This window comes from Gasterosteus aculeatus, chromosome 4 (assembly GCF_964276395.1).
Source record: "Gasterosteus aculeatus chromosome 4, fGasAcu3.hap1.1, whole genome shotgun sequence".
Taxonomy (NCBI): domain Eukaryota; kingdom Metazoa; phylum Chordata; class Actinopteri; order Perciformes; family Gasterosteidae; genus Gasterosteus; species Gasterosteus aculeatus.
The window spans coordinates 24,545,717-24,564,115 of NC_135691.1; the positions used below are offsets into that span (position 1 = coordinate 24,545,717).

An 18,399-nucleotide genomic window follows, 5' to 3' on the forward strand; every position below is an offset into this window, starting at 1 on the left:
CTGTGACACCAAGTTCCTGAAGGGAGGATCTGGTGGTTGACCGTGTCAAATGCAGCAGAGAGGTCCAGAAGGATGAGGACAGAGGAGAGAGAGGCGGCTCTAGCAGTGTGGAGTTGCTCAGAGACAGCAAGGAGAGCAGTCTCTGTGGAGTGGCCTGCCTTGAAACCTGACTGGTGGGGGTCAAGGAGGTTGTTACAGTGGAGATAAGAGGAGAGTTGATTAAAGATAGCACGTTCAAGGGTTTTGGACAAAAAGGGAAGAAGAGAGACCGGTCTGTAGTTGTTTTCTTCAGAAGGGTTGAGGGTGGGTTTCTTCAGGAGAGGGTTGACTCTTGCCTCCTTCAGAGAATTGGGAAAACAGCCAGATGACAGAGCGTTGTTGATGAGAAAGGTAAGGAACGGAAGAAGGTCAGGTGCGATAGATTGTAGAAGATGTGATGGAATGGGGTCAAGAGGGCAGGTGGTCGGACGGGCAGAGGTTACTAGGGTAAGAATTTGGTTAGGAGAGAGGGTGGTGAAAGAGGGAAGTGAGGGCGAAAGAGGTGAGGTCGGTGGGACGCGAGAAGTAGGAGGTGGGTTTGAGAAGGAGGAGCGTATGTCAGCTATTTTCTTGGTGAAGTAGTTGACAAAGTCTCCCGGAAGAAGGGTGGAGGGGGGAGGAGGGGTAGGGGGTTCGAGGAGATTGGAGAAGATCGAGAAGAGTTTTTTGGGGTTAGAGAATGAGGATTCGATTTTGGATTGGTAGAAAGAGCTTTTGGCAGCAGAGATAGAGGCAGAGAACGAGGAGAGGAGAGATTGAAATTCAAGCAGGTCGTCAGGTCGTTTATATTTACGCCATCTCCTTTCCGACGCTCGCATGGTGGCTCTCATGGCACGGACCGGTTGAGACAGCCATGGAGCGGGAGGGGATTTGCCAGTCCGTCGTGTCGTAAGAGGGCAGAGAGAGTCTAGAGAGGAGGAAAGAGTTGAGAGGAGAGTCTCTGCAGCAGCGTTCGGATGCAAGAGTGAGAAGGAGTCAGTTGAAGGGAGAGCTGATAGAACAGAGGATGCCAGCGAGGAGGGAGAGAGGGAGCGAATATTGCGACGAGCCGGTATAGAGTTAGTCAATGAGGGAGGTTTGTTAGTTATAGAGAGTGGAAGGGAGTAAGAGATGAAGAAGTGATCAGACACATGAAGTGGAGTTACAGAGAGGTTAGTGGTAGAGCAGTTTCTAGTAAAGATGTAGTCAAGGTGATTGCCGGCTTTGTGAGTAGGAGGAGAGGGACTGAGTGACAGAGCGAAGGAAGAAAGTAGGTGTAAGAGGTCAGATGACTTCTCTGTCTGGATGTTGAAGTCACCCAGGAGGATGAGCGGAGGTCCATTTTCGGGGAAATTAGACAGGAGAATGTCCAGTTCTTCCAAGAAATGACCTAAGGAGCCTGGCGGACGGTAGAGGACAATGATGGTTAATTGTACCGGGTGAGTGATTGTTACAGCATGGAATTCAAAGGACAATGGGGTGGATGGTGGTAGAGGGTAGAGAGAAAAGCTCCATTTGGGTGAAATGAGTAGACCTGTGCCACCACCCCTACCAGTGGGCCTGGGAGTGTGCCTATTGCCAACCTTGTTAGAGGAAATCAAATTGAAGTGCTCCCACATCTCGGAGCGACCTCTCTTTGCCACAGGTTCCATTGTAAATTTACTCTTTGCTACTACTACTCGCAACAACACTGATTTTGACTGTATCAAACCGACAAGCCCGAACCCTGTTTCGATCCCATTGAATTAAATCGAAGCGGTCACGTGACTGTGCGAAGCTTCGGACGTCACTGATCACGTGATCAGCAGCGAACGAACCAAGCACCGATACATTTGCTTCGCCTTGCACTGGTTCATATTTCGACACAAGCTTCGAAGCAGGAGGGTCGGAGGTAACAACACTACCATGAAGTCCAAGGAATTATCTGTAGACCTCCGAGACAGAATTGTATCGAGGCACAGATCTGGCGAAGGGTACAGAAAGATTTCTGCAGCATTGAAGTCCCAATGAGCACAGTGGCTTCCATCATCCGGAAATGGAAGAAGTGTTGTTCTATGAAGAGAGGAGAACCTTCCAGAAGGACAACAATCTCTGCAGCACTCCACAAATCAGGCCTGTTTGGTAGAGTGGCCAGATGGAAGCCACTCCTCAGTAAAAAGCATATGACAGCCCGCCTGGAGTTTGCAAAAAAGCACCTGAAGGACTCCCAGACCATGAGAAACAAAATTCTCTGGTCTGATGAAACAAAGATTGAACTCTTTGGACTGAATGCCAATCGTCATGTCTGGAGGAAACCAGGCACTGCTCATCACCTGGCCAATACCATCCCTACAGTGAAGCATGGTGGTGATAGCATCATGCTGTGGGGATGTTTTTCAGCGGGAGGAACTGGGAGACTAGTCAGGATTGAGGGAAAGATGAATGCAGCAATGTAGAGAGACATCCTCGATGAAAACATGCTCCAAAGCGCTCTGGACCTCAGACTGGGGCGACGGTTCATCTTCCAACAGGACAACGACCCGAAGCACACAGCCAAGATAACAAAGGAGTGGCTTCGGCACAACTCTGTGAATGTCCTTGAGTGGCCCAGCTAGAGCCCTGACTTGAACCCGATTGAACATCTCTGGAGAGATCTGAAAATGGCTGTGCACCGACGCTCCCCATCCAACGTGATGGAACTTGAGAGGTTCTGCAAAGAAGAATGGGAGAAACTTCCCAGAAATAAGTGTGCCACGCTTGTGGAATCATACCCAAGAAGACTTGAGGCTGTAATTGCTGCCAAAGGTGCTTCAACAAAGTATTGAGCAAAGGCTCAATACTGAATACTTATGTACATGTTATGGTTTTGTTCTTTATTTTTAACAGATTTGCAAAAAAATTGTAAAAAACAGTTTTCACTTTGTCATTATGGGTTGTTGTGTGTAGAATGTTGAGGAAAATAATGAATTAAATCCATTTTGGAATAAGGCTGTAACATAACAAAATGTGGAAAAAGTGAAGCGCTGTGAATACTTTCCGGATGCACTGTACATAGAAACAACCAAATACACAGCCATAGTGATTGAGTGATTAAGAGATGAATATAAAACCAAAAAGAGAATTGCTCTGATTTGAAAAAAAAAAACACTAAAATAGGTCCATTAGATAAGAACTGGATGGGGCCAATGGTCTGTACTTGTAAAGCGCTTTTCTAGTCTTCCGACCCCTCAAACCGCTACATGATATCATTCACACACTGATGACAGGACCAACCATGCACAAACTGTGTATCAAGCTGTGTCGCAAAGTCGCTAGGCTGCATCCTTGTAGCTTGCAGCATTCAGCAGCCTTTGCGGTAGACCTGGGCTGCATCCATCAGCAGCCTTCGCGGTACACCTGGGCTGCGTCCTTCAGCAGCCTTCGCGGTAGACCTCGGCTGCGTTCTTCAACAACCGCATATGCTGAACCAAGTGGTCTCTGAAATGGGACGGTCTGGCCAGCAGGGGGACTTCCTGGTGGCGTAATCAGCTTTACTTCCACTGCTCCCGTTGCCTAGCAACCTGCTGAGCTTAACAATAAAAGCCTTAAAATCCAAAAACGTATAAAATACAGAAGAACATTTTCCGGTTATTTTAAATTCAAATTAAATTAATTCATGTATAATACTTTACTAATTTAAAATTACTTTCAGCTAAAAGTAATATTGCAATTTTAAGGCAAAGGAGATCAATGTTCGCGTAATGTCAGTACACTAGGGGTGTAACGATTCATTTTAACAACGATTCGATTCGAATGGTTCATGGTTGCCGATTCGATTCATGGACGATCTGGGTTAATTTAGAATGATTCGATTCAGTGACTTAAAATCGATCCAGTAACTTTACTGGACAGTGCAGGCAAAGTTTCTGAGATCCTTGTTGTTTCTTGTAAGGAAATCAGGTTTAAATTAACTATGGATATTATAAACAAGCAAACAACAATTGATGGCAAATGTATTAACCTTTTATTGTTCAACCATTTTCAATGTAAACATTACACAATAATTACACAACGTTTGGATCAATTTACAGAACCCCGGATTTTCAACCACATTGTAGAGTTGCATGTCTTTACAGCAGAGGTCTTCAACGTTTTTCAAGCCAAGGTCCCCCAAACTAATGGCGAGGTGGAGCAGGGACCCCCTACAGAGTTTGGTCCGCCATCTTTTATTTTTGAGCTTCACGCTCTTTAGACGTGAGCATAAACGCGATCTGATTGGCTGGTGCCTGCGCTGTCGTATTCGCATGAAAGGAGCAGTGAGTGAACCGGTGCCCAGCTTGAGAGCTGCTGTGGGAAGCTGAATGTGTGTGTTGCGGACTGACAGATAATGTCTTCTCCATCAATTTATCCGCTCGCTTCAATATGTTGGATTCATGTTAATGTGTATTTAAAGACCATAAATACAATTCTGATTCTGAAGACATTTACATTTGTGGGGAAAAAAATTGTCTTATCAACCAAAAATTTCTCGACCCCCCTGCAGTACCTTCGCGGACCCCCTGTTGAAGACCTCTGCTTTACAGCTAAACTTGGCAATTGTTACTGTGATGTTGAGTTTCGTGCTGGCGAGGCCTGAGGTGTCTGCAGAGCTGGAGTTACCTGCTGCTGCTGCTGCTGCTGCTGCTGCAGCGGTAACGCTGCTAGAGGTGCCTGACTGTCGGCGTTGTTTAATCCCATAGCGCCTTAGTAGATGGCCGGAAAAATTCGTCGCGTTTCCGTGGTTTTTTATTTGTCTTCTACATATTCTGCAAACAGCGACCGACTTATTTAGAACACCTCCGTGTTTGCAAAAGCCAAAATGTTTCCACACGCTGGATCGATAAGTTGGTTTGTAAATGTCTTGCTCGCAGTCGTCTCCTCCACGCTGTGTTTTGCCGCTGCGTACTAATGACGTCACAGACAGGCAGACTGAATCGAGAAACGTTTAACGTGTCTAAAGTGCTAAAAAACAAACAAACAAACACACATCCATACAGTTTTTGTGCTTAAATCCAATGTGCGGTTTCAAAGTATCGATACAAATCGATTATGTACCATTTTAATCGATTTGTAATCAATATATGTTGTCCGGAATGCCGATTTGCTGAGCACAGATCGATTCAGTTGGATGGCAGGAATATAAATCGATTAATCGATTCAGTGGATGAATCGTTACACACTACAATACACACATCGTTCTCCTTTAGCTTGATGCTTCCTCCTGGCTCTAATTGTAGGTAAGTTAGTTCATAATCACACCACAAAACAAAACAAGCAAAGCAAGTTCAGTTTTTTTGTTTATTTATTCTGTAACGTTACTGACTTAGAAAGTGATATTTCAGGTTCATACCTTGTCTGCCTGAGCTCACTTTGATCCATTTCTGTTCATAATATGAAGCAGGGGTCACCAACAACCAATAGTTGCATGATAATTTCACTTCAAACGGATAGTGCACATCCCCAAAGTTTTACTCAGCGATAACCGGGACATTCTGATGTAGTATTTCAAAATGAAAGCCTCTCAAAATACCATATATGAGCCAATTTCCTTCAAATTCTCCATAACGAGACAACTTTTGGTCAATTTCAGATTAGATTTAAAAGGAAACTATCAATAGTTACGTGATTATTTCAATTCAGACTAATAGTATACATCCCCAAGGTGTCACCCAGGGATAAGTAGGATATTCTGATTTACTATTCCAAATAAAAACCTCTAAAAATACCATAAACGAGCCAAAATATCAATCACAAGACTACATCTGGTCAATTTCAGATTAGATCTAAAGGGAAAAAAACAATAGTTACACAGTATTTCCACTTCAGGCAGAGAGTACACATCCCCAAGGTCTCACTCGGTGATAACCAGGACATTCGGATGTACCATTTTAGAAATTTAAGCCTCTCGAAATGACACTTTTGTTTTAAATTGGATACTAGAAAATTTGACTCACTGTTACCAGTAGGTGGCGCTATGACTTGATTCAATTTTACATCTCTTCAGGCCCAGAGTCTCATCAAACATGTGAAAGAATCTGATGATGTGGAGTAGAGTTACAACGGTTTAGTTGTTCTTGGCGAAGGATCAGCTTTGCCGATGCACCCTCTCGCCACCAATCGGATTCTTATCATTTTCACACTGAAGCATAAGGTCTTACCTCTCTGCTAGGATATTTTGAGAGGGATCAGATTAACCTTTGTGGAGCATATACTGTGAGGGGCAGGGTGTAAAATAAAAAAAACATTCAACTTCCTGTTTTCCCCAGGTGACGCTATGACTAAGGTTAAAAATGATCTTATGGATGTCTACAAGGTGAGAAGTTCATGCTATATGACCAATATGGAGCAGATACTATAAAGTATAGTTGAGTTAAAACGACTTCATTTTTCATGCCGAATGGTAGTTTTTGGAAAATGCTCCCATCACACATAGTTTGGAATTTCTTCCGGCAAAATAACATTTTTAGAGCTAAGGTCCTCAAGATCACATTGCGCAAATTTGAAAAGAATCGGGTTTAATCCCTGGGAGGAGTTCGGTGTTTTACAACTCTAATAAATCATAATAGAAAGGAAATAGGCCAAAAAGGCAGATTTTCAACTATTAATAGCAGCGCCCCCTATTCTTCAAACATTCTCATAAAACTTGCCAGATCAAGCCACACCCCTTGCGAAGTTCATTAGCCCATATCTTCTGAAAACAATGAGGTATCAACACGATTGCTATGTATCAGGGAGGCATAGATCCAATGATGATCGATGGAACATTTTCGTGACAATCGGAGATAGCGTTTAGGAGAAATGGCCAAAAATGTGTTTTTCACAAAATTAAAAATGGCGGAAAATCTAGTTAAGTGCATTTGCATACCATGATTTACATTTTTGTAGAGCATGTCCACGAGCACATGTGTGCCGAAATCGGGGGGGTAAACTGGCCTAGTGGGGTACTTTTTTTACCTTTCTGGGGGGCGCTATGGAGACATTTCTTCATACTGTCGGGGTCTCCGATCCCCCCGAGTTGGTTGTTGAGAAGGATCGCAACACGTTGATCAATTAAAGTCAAAAAGTTAACATTTATGTAGCCGGGTGAAGTGGGGGAAGGGAGGTTTTCGGACTGCTAGATGGTCGGCACACAGGGTGAGGGCGTACTGTCACTTTAAGTACATTGGCATGAGTCAAGTGGGATTTGGAGCTGCAGAGCGGGACCTGGTGGCTACTGACGACGACACAGTGTTAGCGGTTAGCATCGTAACAGCGTTAGGGAAATACCTGTTCAGCAGGTCAGCGTAAGTGTTATCACATTAATAAACCTGACTCAACGTGTAAATTGTGATTGATTGACTGTTAACTGAGTGTATGTTCTTGGGTTATGCACCTCTGCTTCGTTTAGAGGGGAGTAACAAGCTGCCGTGGGTTGAGGTCGCACGTGCATGGAGCCGTGCGCGCCGGCGCCTGAGTGAGTTTATTGTTTTCGGGACTTTTGGAGCAACGACCGTGGTGTGCGTGTTGAACAGCATGAGACCGATGTGCATGTTCTTTGTCTCTGTTTAACAGGAAGGGGTCACTGCTGTTGTTTTTTATGTAACTGTTAGCTTCATGTAATTGTTAGCTTAAGGTAATTGTTAGAGCAGATATATCTGGCTCTAACTATTACTTGCAAGCAGGAGGTCGAATACACAAGCATGTATTTCAGCGCTCTGTGTAATGGCGTCTCCAAGCAGTAAAAATGCTGAGGTTTTATACACATGTAAAGGCCATTCTCAGTGCCAGTTACGAGAAGCTGCAAACCAGGTTGAGATAAGAACCCAGGTGAAGATGAGGCTAGCGCACACACACACACACACACACACACACACAGCAAGATCATCCTCAGTGGCCGGTGCAAATCATAATTAATTGACATAAAGTACCAAATAAGATATGAACCAAGGCCATGAACAGAAGTCCTTTGTTTTGAAGCGTCTATGAGATCGAGTCGACCGCCCTCCCTTCTTAGGACACAGCTGCAAACTAACATTTTGTATCATGCTGCTCTTTGCACGTCAGGGTCAAATACGGACACTTGAGACACGGGTTTAGCACAAGACAATGTTATAACATATTTTACCATTACAGCTCTCCAATCTGATCCATTCTCTCGTAAACATTCTTTGTTTTAATAATGGCGGTATTGTGCTGTTAAAACGGAAATGTGAGACTCCGTAAAGGATGTAGTTAGCGGACCAATTGCAGCCTTGTGCGCTGCGGGAGGAAAAATGGGTTGACGCACGCAAGCACGCAGGAGGTGTGAAAAGGCACGCAAGGGACACTTAAGGGGCTCTTGCGTCTGCGTTTCCTTGCGTCGCTCTGAAAACGCAGAAGCATAAACTAGGCTTAAGAGCAGATTGTTCTAAAGTCCTTTGTGAGTTAAAAAACACGACATCGGTTACCGTCACATAACTGGTTTCATAAACCAGATGTGATTATATATATTATAACATTTCTGTTATAATATATATAGGGGGTTGGTTACCCCCTTCCTAGCATGCTCTCAACAGTTGACTTAAGATAAAGTCAAATTAGAACTGTTATAGGTTTAACTTGACACAACATTATTAGTTACAGTACAATAACTTTGAGCATTAATAACATGGATACCTCAGTGACTTCAATGTAAACCAATATGACAGACATGAACTACGGTTATGTGGTTATACCCCCACAGTTGGTCTTTTCACAATTTTGTGGACTTTTATTCTGTTACTCAGTTACGATACTGTTGCATGTTTTGGTCTCTAGATGGCGCTGTAATACCAGGGATAATGCTGTTTTCATGACGCTTGGAAGAGACAAAGCAAACCGAGACGTTGTTGTAGAGAGAGCGCGAAAGGAAGCAGTTGGTGCTTGTAAAGTGAGCTGTATTATGTGTAAAGTGTGTATAATAATATGATAAAATGAAGACAGCCTTTCCCAGCACACTATTGAGATTTATGCAACAAAATTGGCGCCTAAACAGGGACTCAAAGTGATGTAAAAAGACGTCTGAAGAAAGAAAAGAAACATGGAACATGCAAAATGGAGCTGGAGCAGCTACAGGATAACGGAGCTACTGTGTCGGCTAAAGATTGAACAGCTAAAAGAGGTGCGCAAGACAAAGTTTCACCAGATAAGGAGAAGAGGCACACATGATGTAGCAGAGACATGGGTGCAAGAGTTGTTAGTGTAACAGATGTGTTTAGGGCATGGAAGTAGTCGACTCAGGTACTGATCTTTTCAGCATTTATTTGCTCCTGCAGAAGACAATAAAACACAGACATTGCCTTCTGGTCTCTGCACATCAGCTCCCTACACACAGGGTCTTCAACAGTGTAACACTACTGTGTAGGAAAAACGGGACTCCCGCAAAATCTAAATTATAGCTTGTCAAAGATCCAAATTGTGACAAAAAAGGGGAGAACAACCCCAAGTGAACAAAATAAATAACAGTGATAACTGCAAAATTTCCAGCATTAAAACAAAAGAAAACACATACCTGCAGAAGACAATAAAACACAGACATTCCCTTCTTGTCTCTGCACATCAGCTCCCTACACACAGGGTCTATGGAGGGGAACGTATACGTCAGGACGACCGGATGTAGCGAGTACAAACGGCGCGAAATTAAACAATGACCAAACGTATACTTTTATCACCACTCCATCGAATAATGACGCACCACAGCTGAGAACCGTGGTCATGTTACCCACGCTAATGGTAGCTGATGTTAACAGTTATAATTGAGAACATAGCGAAATAGTGCGACGTCGTTTTTTTTTCTCAACTTACCTTCAACAGTGTAACACTACTGTGAAGGAAAAACGGGACTACGGAAGCCTAGGAGGCGCAGTAGAGATGAATCGCAATTTCCGCAAATTTGACTCATCAAAATAAAATTCACACACACACGTTCAACAAGATTGTTGAATAATAACCAAAAAAATAAAATACAATACTTTGAAAATGACAGTGTATTTCTAACTCCGTTACATTAGCTACAGTTAAGCGCTTGAGAGAAGCCGCACCCAAATCAAAGAGGGATGTACAAAATGACGAGGAGTTACAAAGGCTACAAAAACAGTATGCTAAAATGCAGCTGAATTTCCAGACGGCGACCACAATGGTTGAACTAAGGTTGGCTTCTGGAGAAAATTAAAAGAACGCCTAGCCCACTAGAGCTTTCATTCCCCAGAGCCCCTGAAGTGGTTACCAGAGGTAAGTTTCGAAGTAATGGCCAGATACGTGAGCTTGGATAGAAAGATAATTTTTCGTACACGAATCTCGTGCACCAAATAGTTTCTTGAAAACGTAAGGGCCACAGTGATTTCGAAATTGTTGAAGCGGTAGTAAAATGTGCTACACCAGGGTGATATGCTGTAAGCTAAAAGTAATTTGACACTGGTGCATTTGAAGACATTACATTACATTACATGTCATTTAGCTGACGCTTTTATCCAAAGCGACGTACAATAAGTGCATTCAACCATAGGGTACAAACTCAGGAAAACAAGAAACAAGAAAGTGCAATTTCCTCAAATAAGCCAATTTACAATTTGCTATAGATGAGTGACGTTACAAGTACAATTTAAGTGCTACAATTTGTTAGTCTTTAGTCGAGGTAGAGTCTGAAGAGGTGTGTCTTTAGTTTGCGGCGGAAGATGTGAAGGCTCTCTGCAAGACAATTCTCAAAGCCCATTTCAAAGAGAACAGTACTACAGATATGTTCCACAGACTAGTTAACATAACGCAAGATGCAAAAGGATCCCCTCAGAACTTTCTTTTTCGTGCAGTTGAACTCAAAGAGAGGCTACTAGCGGCTGCAAAAGATGCCAGCTCAGATGTACAGTATAGCCCAGACCTCATTCAGACGTTTCTTAGGTCAGTCAGTACAGGACTATTCAATTAAATTGAATTAATTTTATTTTGTATAGCCCAAAATCGCAAATTACAAATTTGCCTCAGAGGCAAGACATCAGACATGCCTCAGACATCCTCGGTCCTGAAACCCACACATCGGCACAGGAATAACTCCTGAAAACATGAAAAACCCTTCCATGGGAAAAAAAAGGGAAGAAACCTTAGGGAGAACGTCAGAGGAGAGATCCCACTCCCGGGATGGACAGACTACAACGGATGTCATGAGTACAGAATGAACAATGTATAGATGTATAATACATTCAATTCTTTCAATTCTTATGACAGAAATTATTCAAATAATTGTGAGTAGCAAGCCAGGCGCACGGTAGGACTACTGCAGGGACAATCACCATCCACAGAAGCCTGTGGGGAGGGAAAGCAAGACTTTAGGAGAGGGTAATGTTGGTTTACGATGACAGTAATGTGAGTAATATTTAAAATAATAATGATGATGATGACGGCAGCAGCAGGTATCAGCAGGGCCACGACAGGTGTCAGGACCAGGGTCCAGAAGGAACTAGGATCTACGGAGACCTGCTAGGGGAGAAAGGACAAAAAACTCACGGAAAGAAGCTGAATTAGTCATGTGCATTAATAAAACGTGGATTATTGTAGAAAGAGTGTGAGAGAGGAGGTTGGTATAGGCTTTGACTGCCCCGGCAGTAACTAAGCAGCTTAACCTGAGCCAGCCCTAACTATAAGCAAAATCAAAGAGGAAGGTTTTAAGCTTTATCTTAAAAGAGCTAACCGAATCTGCCCCCCGGACTGAAAGTAGAAGCTGTTTCCACAAAAGAACAGCTTGATAACTAAAGGCTCTGGCTCCCATCCTACTTTTTAAAACCCTTGCAACAACAAGTAACCCAGCATCTATGGAGCGCAGCTGCCTTGTAGGGCAATACGGTGTTACAAGCTCTTTAAAATAAGACGTTGCCTCACAAGCAAGTGCCTTGTAGGTGAGAAGTACCTTATATTCTATTCTTGATTTAACAGGGAGTAATATGATCCCTTTTCTTAGTTCTTGTTAATACACGTGCTGCAACATTCTGAATCAACTGGAGAGGCTTAAGAGTAGAAGTAACAAAACGCATCAACTAATTTTTCTACATCACTTTGAGAAAGGAAGTTCCTTATTTTCAATATATTACGTAGATGAAAAAAGGCAGCCCTTCTTTATATGAGCATTGAAGGACATATCCTGGTTGAAGAGAACTCCAGGATTCTTGACGGTGCTTCTGGATACCAGAGCAATTCCATCCATAAAAAGTGTATCAAGTGATAGCTGACTTCGAAGGCGCTCTGGGCCTATCAAGATCTTCTGTTTTTTCTGTTTAGCATCAGGAAGTTGTCGGTCATCCAAGTTTTGATGTCTCCAGGACATTCTTGAAGTCTAACAAGCTTGTCAGTCTCTTCTGGTTTGATCGACAGATACAGTTGAGTATCGTCTGCATAACAATGGAAGTTTATACGGTGTTTCCTAATAAGACCGCCCAAAGGAAGCATATACAGGGTAAATAAAATTGGTCCAAGTACAGAACCTTGTGGGACTCTGTAACCAACATTGGTGGTCTTTGAGGATTCACCGTTTACAAGCACAAACTCTGATCGATCCGATAAGTAGGATTTAAACCAGCTGAGTGCAGTTCCTTTGATACAAATCAAATATTCTAGTCTCTGCAACAGGATACAATGGTCTATGGTATCAAATGCGGCACTGAGGTCCAGCAAGACCATAAAAAAGATGAGTCTTTCGTCCGATGCAAGTAGAAGATTATTTGTAATTTTCACCAGTGCTGTTTCTGTGCTACTCGAAATCCTGACTGGAAATCCTTGAACAAAATTGATTTGCGACGGATTTCTCAAGGATCTTAGAGAGGAAGGGACGATTAGAGATTAGAGATAATGTTAAAATGCAGCTGAAACCTCACCTGGATGATCTAGGAGTGACTGGCGAGATATTACTAGAGAAAATGAATGAGGCTGCTGCTGTGGATTGGGAGACACAGCAGAAATTGAAGAAAAGTATCCCAAACAAGCCAAGACAGAATAAATGAGCTACAACCAGAAATAACTACTTACAGCTGTATAGTGACAGGGAAACAGACTTTGGCCAGCAGTCTGAACACAGCACTTCAGTCAAGGATAGTGTTAAAAGCCAGAAGATACCCGCTGCAAAAAGCCCAGCAGAAACCGAACTGATAGATGCAGTGAAACAGTTGAGAGGAAGTGGCTGAGCAGAGAAATAATGTTCAGTACTCAGCAAGACCATCTCACCAGTTCCAAAGCAGAGGGAAGAGGGAATGCAGAGGATGTCAAGACTGGGGAGAAGTGAAAGTGACCACTGCTTCAAATGTGGCCTGAGTGGACACTTCTCAAAAGGATCCAGAGGCCAAAGGAACATAAGAGGTAACACTGATTCAGCATGTGTCTGTGCCTAAGCAGCTTCGCAAAGAAGTAAAACAGTACTTAGAACTTGTTAAACAGGGGCTGGTTCCAAAAATCAAGGTCACACTACTCATCTCCCATTGTCTGTGTGCGGAACCTCTGTCTGTGCTGTGATTATAGAGACTCTGCCAGATTGCCATCCTATCTGGCAGAGTCTGCGGGGAAAACGCTTGCCCTGGATCACCAGCTGGATTCCTGGCGGACGCAGTCGGCTCTCCCAGAGCCCCCGGAAGGCGTTCGGGTTGCCGTTCTCACCACCCTCCGGTCGCCACTTTGCCTCCGGAGGTGGTCTCACTGGGAGCAGGTGATGGAGCTCGCTGCCCAACTCTAGGCCACCTACTCCCTCTACGTTGGGCCGCAGCCTCCCGATGCCTTGTCCCTGGTCCCCGCCTGTGTTTTTTCCCCCTTGGCATTTTTTTGATTTTGCCGATTAAAGGCTTTTTGTTTTTCAAACTCTGCGTCTGGGTCCTGCCTTCCCCGTTCCTGACACTGATAAGCTAGAGTTTTTAGCAATGAAATGGGCCATATGCGAGAGGTTTAGGGATTATTTGTATTATACTACACCGTTTGTAGTATATACAGATAATAACCCTCTGACATATGTGGTGACAACAGCTAAATTGAACACCACATTGCTGAGATGGATGGCTGAATTGGCAGATTTCCGATTTAAAATAAGTACAGGCCAGGGAAGTCTAATTCTGACGCAGACGGGCTATCAAGAATGCCCCTTGACATAGAGTGCTAACCTGTTCACAACAGATACAGGCTGAAATCTTGTCCATTGTCTCCAAAGGGTTGTCAGTTCACCAGGTGGAGAGAGAGCCGTTACTGTGTACAGTGACCATCACCACAGCCATCGCAGAGCTGAGCAGTGAGCGGATGAGCGCAGCGAAGCAGATTGCCCCTCAAGCACTGAGAGCAGCTCAAGATGAGGATATACCGCTGAAGCAGGTGAACCACCAGGTCGCACAACAGCAGTGTCCGAGGATGAAGGACGCTCACAATAAGTTGTAGGTGTTTGCAAGGGAAAAAGCAACTCAAAGTAGCAACTCAAACACAACTGGTTGTGCCTCCAAAGTATTGTCCCCCATCCTGAGGGAGCTGCATGAAGAGATGGGCCACCTGGGCGTTGAACGGACAGTCCATCTAAACCGTGAGCGCTTTTTCTGGCCTCACATGCAGAGAGACGTTGAGCGTCACATCAACAAGGTGCGCAGCTATGTGAAACGGAAAAGACCACAGAAAACAGTAAGAGCACCGCTTACCAGTGTTGTGACAACATACCCCTTTGAGCTGATCTCAATTGACTCTTCAAGTATGCAATGGTTACATTTGACCAAGAAATATATTAGAAAAGGAATCCACTGCGTGTAAAAGTAGATTCATCAATAGTTACCTAAACATTTACCTTGCATTTATCTAATGTCTTTCTAGGGAATTTTGCATTTTTGTATCTGTAGACTATGAATTGGCAACTTAAACCTACATATTCAGAAACCTTAAAAAATATGTGTGTAAAATGTTTGTTGACCTCTGATTCACATTTTTCTGACAGGAGCAAAGATGCCGCTGAGGAGGACATTGTGCAACATGTCCTAAAGGTCGGATTATTAATGGTCTGGCCCACTTGGGATCAAAGTGGGCAGTATCTGGCCCAAACCTAAAATGAGTTTGACACTCCTGTTTAAAATGTAGAACATAGGTCACACAAAGGTCATGTGTTCAAAAAAGATATGTGTGCAGAAAATACTTACATTTGAGAAGCTGAAACCAGAAATAACATCTACTTCAATGAATTAGAAAAAATTATCAAATCTTTGGCGGTTACATTTCTTAATTAATTAACTATTCCGATTTCCTTTTATGAAATACTTTGCACCGCTTTTGCAGGTTGGCAAATGTAAGTAGCTTGTGAATGCTCCACTGTGTCCACCAGCTAGTCTTCGGAGACTGCTGCTGGGTAAGGAATGTCAAGTGAGTTTGGCTAGAATGTTGCACTGACAGCAAATTCGTTCAGGCACACCCGCTCGATGGATGGCGATGTCCATGGTGTGTGTATGTGTCAGATGGCTGGGGAATGTTCATTGAACAATTAACACAGGTTATCACCAGGTCACCACCTTTATTGCATCACATGTGTTTGTGTGTGTGTGGTTGGGTAGCAGTGAGAGGAAGGATGTATAATTAGGGCATTAATTAAGAACCAAACAGTTTATTGAATAAATCCCAGGGTCATTAAAAGAGCACAGCCGCTGGCCTACTCTCCTCAGTGGTTCCTTGCTCTGCTCTGCTTTCACACACTGTTACACAGTCTGATACACCACGTTTACTTACTCTTGAGAAGCTGAGCGTTACTAAAAGACTTATGGGGTCCATCGCAAGTCTCTCAGTTGCATCACCATTTATCACTAGCGTATTTTCCTTGCATCTTCAGCCCCCAGTGGGGCTGAAGGGGCTGGATCAGAGAGATTTGAGAGAGTTTGTGTCTGTATACATGACGGCAGTACTTGTACAAAAATAGGGGGCATTTCAAAACAACAATGAGTATTACGATAGTCTGTGACTTTTTTAGTGAAAGAACTATCCCCACTGAGTGAATGCGTTATTGGATTCTGTTTTGAAATTTTAATGTAATGTCATTATTAAATAATCCAGAATGTGTGTTTCTCGAGCACTGGGAATAATCTATTAACGTTCACCAGAGCCCTTGTCCTACCCCACCGAACAGTCCAGGATAGCGTTCATCATTACCAACCTTTCAGGGAGTGCAAGGGAATGGGCTACAGCAGAGTGGGACAATTAAGCTGCTTGCCGCTCTGTGGCGGAGATTTCCGGGGCTCTAATAAGAGTGTTCGACCACCGGGTCCCAGGTAGAGAGTCGGTTCGAGGACTGCTTTCTCTCCGGCAGGGGAGCAGCCGGGCGGCTGATTACGCCATTCGCTTACGCACCCTAGCAGCAGACAGCCAGTGGAACTTTCCTTCCCTGGCAGACGCCTTCTGGTTTGGACTCTCTGAGGAGGATCAATTGGCACCTCTTGACTTTACCCACAGACCTTGAGGCCCTAGTCGCACTGGTAGTAAAGATTGATAACCAGCTTTATGCAAGAGAGATGGAGAGACGCCAGGTCAAGAGGAGACCCTCAGGGGCCACCCTCTCCATCACGTCGGCCAGACCTATGCCCCAACCCTCAGTCGAACCGCTACGCCGGACCGACTGTGCCCCCTGGTGTGCAAGAGGAGCCAATGCAACCAGGTCGCACTTGTCTCTCACCAGAGGAGCGCCAGCGTCGACTGAGGGAGGTGAAATGCATGTACTGCGGGCAGCTGGCATTCTTGCTGGCTAGATGCCCGTTAAAAGACTGGGCTCACCACTAAGGACTACTGGTGAGCCGAACCCTTTCCCCCTCACTTCCCTTCAGGCCCCTGACACAGGGCCTCCTATGTTCTCCCACTACTTCTCTGGAACTAAGTGTTTATTGACTCAGGAGCAGACAAGAGCTTCATTGATCGAGGGTTGGCAGAGCAACTCCAGCTACCGTTGGAGCCCCTTGAGACTCCCCTACACACCAATGCCTTAGACGCCGCCTGATCTGTCATGTGACCACCTGCACCCCACCACTAGGCCTTCTTATGTCAGGTAACCACTTTGAACACCTCCTCTTCCACGTCATCGACTCCCCCCAGTTGACCACTGTTCTTGGCTATCCTTGGCTACAGAGACACAAACAAACTATGAACTGGCTTACTGGGTCCATTGTGGGCTGGAGTACAAAGTGTCACTCATCTTGTTTGCTATCTGCTTCTACTGATGTGCTTTCGAAACCTCCCGCCATGGAGACTAGACGTTTCTGGGGTTCCCTCCATATACCTGGACCTCAGGGAGATTTTCCAGAGAGGGAGGCGATGAGCGAGTACATACAGAACTCTCTGGACTCTGGTATCATTTGTCCCTCTTCATCCCCAGCAGGGGCTGTTTTTTTCTTTGTAGGAAAGAAGGACAAGACGCTACGACCATGCATCGACCACCGTGGCCTCAACATCACTTTTAAGAACAGATACCCCCTCTCATTAATTTCCTCTGCCTTTGAGCTATTGCAGGGGGCCTCCATCTTTACGAAGCTCGATCTAAGAAACGCCTATCATCTTGTCAGAATCAGGAAGAGTGAGTGTAAGACTGTATTTAATACTCCCAGTGGTCACTATGATTATTTAGTGAGGCCCAATGGAATAACTAACGCTCCAGCTGTGTTTCAGGCCTTGGTCAATGATGTCCTAAGGGACATGTTGATTGAATTTGTATACCTTGACGATATTTTGATTTTTTTCAAAGATCAAGCAGGACCCTCCGGACATGCTGCTCATGGTCCTTCAACAGCTGCTGGAGAACCAGCTGTTTGTCAAGGCGGAAAAATGTTCCACCAAAGCCGTTTCCTTCCCAGTAAGCCCAGGCTTCATCGTGTCACCTGGGAAGATGCAGATGGATGGCGCCAAGGTTAGTGCTGTTACTGACTGGCTGGTTTCTTCAGACCGAAAGCAATTGCAGAGATTTCTGGGATTTTTATAGACTTTTCATTACAAAATTCAGTTTGGTGGCTGCTCCTCTCCATACCCTAACCTGTTCAGGCACCAAGTTCCAGTGGAACCCTCAAGCGGGGGAGGCATTCCAGGCCCTCAAGAGGCGCTTCACCTCTGCCCCCATCCTCACCTTGCCCAAACTCCAGTTCATCGTCGCCACCTTCGACGTGGGGGTTGGAGGGGTTCTCTCTCAGCGCTCCGGCAAGGATAACAAGGTCCATCCATGTGCTTTCTTCTCCAAGAAGCGGTCTCCAGCAGAGGAACTGCGACGTGGGCAACCGGGAGTTGTTGGCCCTCAAGCTGGCATTAAGAATGGAGACACTGGTTGGAGGGGGCTTGGCAACCATTTCAAGCATGGACGGACCATAAAAATTTACACCAGAATACACCAGAACAGCAAAGCGGCTGAATTCCAGACAGGCCAGGTGGGCATTG

General features: G+C 44.5%; 2 long non-coding RNA genes across 2 annotated transcripts; both read right to left on the reverse strand.

Moving 5' to 3' along the window:
* Positions 1-9,256: 9,256 nt before the first annotated feature.
* LOC144406219 (uncharacterized) lies at positions 9,257-9,940 on the reverse strand. Its single transcript, XR_013467419.1, has 2 exons — positions 9,817-9,940; positions 9,257-9,591 (listed from the first exon to the last, which is right to left on the reverse strand). It is a non-coding gene; the product is annotated as an uncharacterized LOC144406219 (long non-coding RNA).
* Positions 9,941-10,929: 989 nt separating this feature from the next.
* On the reverse strand, positions 10,930-13,160 carry LOC144406218 (uncharacterized). Its single transcript, XR_013467418.1, has 3 exons — positions 13,021-13,160; positions 12,870-12,927; positions 10,930-11,481 (listed from the first exon to the last, which is right to left on the reverse strand). It is a non-coding gene; the product is annotated as an uncharacterized LOC144406218 (long non-coding RNA).
* Between the last annotated feature and the right edge of the window lie 5,239 nt (positions 13,161-18,399).